This window comes from Rousettus aegyptiacus, unplaced genomic scaffold, assembly GCF_014176215.1.
Source record: "Rousettus aegyptiacus isolate mRouAeg1 unplaced genomic scaffold, mRouAeg1.p scaffold_m13_p_3, whole genome shotgun sequence".
Classification (NCBI taxonomy): Eukaryota; Metazoa; Chordata; class Mammalia; order Chiroptera; family Pteropodidae; genus Rousettus; species Rousettus aegyptiacus.
In genome coordinates, this window is record NW_023416306.1 from 71,001,360 (window position 1) to 71,003,848 (window position 2,489).

General features: G+C 41.2%; 1 pseudogene; it reads right to left on the reverse strand.

Moving 5' to 3' along the window:
- On the reverse strand, positions 1–116 carry LOC118600589 (annotated as a pseudogene).
- Between the last annotated feature and the right edge of the window lie 2,373 nt (positions 117–2,489).

Sequence of the window (2,489 nt, forward strand, 5' to 3'; positions counted from 1 at the left end):
TGCCTACAGCACCTGGTCTTCCTAGGTGGTCTCCCATCCAAGTACTAACCAGGTCCCACCCTGCTTAGCCTCCAAGATCAGACATCGGGCTTGTTCAGGGTGGCATGGCCATAGACTATGGACTGTGCCTCCACTAGGATGCCAACCCAGGACCTTCTGTGTGTAAAGCAGACATGCTAACTGCTACACTATGGAACCACATCCCCCAAATATCTTTTTGTCGCGAGTTCCACTGGACTCAGGTTGGTTCTCAGTTGAAGACCTCTCTGTACTCTTTCTCGGTATCCATGTAGACCCCAAAACCAATGTCTATTTGCCTTTACAGTCATGTGCTGCATAACAATGTTTCAGTCAATGCTCAGCCAGATATACGATGGTGGTCCCGCAAGCTTATAATGACACCACAGCTGTTGTGCATCTTAGTGCAAAGCATCACTCACTCATTTGTGGTGATGCTGGCGTAAGCAAACCAACCGTGCACATACACAGTCACGTACAGTACATAATTCTTGATGATAAGAAATGACAATGTTATATATTTACTATACTTTTTATCATTATTTTAGAGTGTTCTCTTCTTATTAAAAATAATTTGCTATAAAACAGTTATATTATGCTGGCTGTAACCTCATACATCTCTTGGTTGCATCATTTTCTCTTGTGCTTGATTTAATCTCGTGTTGTTTTACACAGTAACATGCTGTACAGGCTTGTAGCTTGAGAGTAATGGGCTGCACTATGCAGTCTAGGTGGGTAGTAAGCTAGTCCTCTAGTTTCATGTACGTACACATGATGTTTAAGAAAACTGTCATGCCTCAGGGTTCACTTCACTGAAATATTTTTTTATTTCCCTTAAGTACTCCACCAAGATTTAAGCTCCCTCCTATTCCCTGGGAAATGGACCCTTTTACAATAAATTGACAAGCTCTTGCTGTGCTCAGTTACCAAAGAAGCATCCATTAAGGATTCAATTTATTTGCTACGACAGTTTGCTGAAAGGGACACAAAGTCTCTAAAGAGAAATTACAATTATCTCTAGACACTGCTCATTACCTGGGTCATAATCTAAGTATTGAAGGTATGTATTCAGCTATCGCCAAAAAGAATTAAGCTAATTTAAGAATTCCCTAGACCCACAACTAAGTAACAGCTTCATGGATTTTTATGCCTACCTGTTTATTACATATTATGGGTTCCTAATTTTTCTCTATTGATTTTGTTATCACTACAGAAAAAGGAGTCTGTCTGCCTATGCGTGTCTAAGCCAAAGAAGAGATACGTGCAGGTTTTGCAGCAAAGAACGCTTTAAGGTTTATTAGAGAGTTGCAAGTCCTGGAGACAGAGGCAAGCTATTGCTCAAAAGCCTGGCTTCCCAGGTATCTTGGGAGTACAGATTATATAGGAAAAAATTAAGTCATCATGGAAACCAAGGGAGTTAGGGTGGTGGGTGCTACTGATTGAAGGATTGGAGGTGGCGGAGGTAATTGATCGTTGTGTCAGTTCTGATCAGCCACAATGCTATCCTGTCTGGTCCCATGGCTGGTGAGGTTGTTGTTTTGCCTTGATGGGCTTGGAGCTGAAACACATCTAAAGCCAAGATGTTACCCTTAGTCTAAAGTCCAACCTCAACCTCATGATTATAGACCTGAGGTTGGGTTCATCTTATGTCCTAAGGCTTAATGATTAAAGGAGCAGGACTACAGAGCATAAGGATGGGGGGGGGGGGCGGGAGAAGAAGCAAGTGAGCCGCAGTGCCATTATCTGGGCAAAACCCAGCTTGAATCAGAAAAAAATACTGTATTAAATTAAGTTTCTTTATAAACTCTATGAACTCACTAAAATTTTAATCCCTGTACCCCTTCCTTATGAAGATAAACATGAGCAGGCTTTTAGAAGACTAAAACAAGTGCTGTAAGAACTGCCTGCCCTAGGGTTACCTAACTATTCAAAACCTTTCACCTTATTTGTACATGAAAGAGATAAACAAACCCTGGTAATGCTCATGCCAGAACACGCAATAAACAAGGCCATTGCCTATTAGAGCACACAACTGGATTCAGTTGCTGGTGCCTGTCCCAGCTGCTTTAAGGTAAAGTCAGGGCTGCAAAGTTAGTGGAAGCCTTTGCGGACTTAACCTTAGGAAATAACGTGTACTTACAAAATCCACATGTTGTCTAAAGTCTTCTTAACCCTGAATCGACTCAGCATTTCTCTGCAAGCAGACTAACCTATGACATCCTTCTAATTCCATCACCTCTTCATCTTACATGTTGCAATGTTCTTAATCCTGCTACGTTACTATCCCTGCCTGTTTTGTGACACTGTGTCCTGATTTACAAGACACTGCTTTAACACATCGTGATCTAATTTTGTTTGTTGATGGTTCATACTGGAAAAATGAAAAAGAGAATTTTCAAGCTAGTTAACTGTTGCTACCCTTTATGAACTACTCAGAAGAGGAAACCTCCCATAAACTAAATCAGACTGAC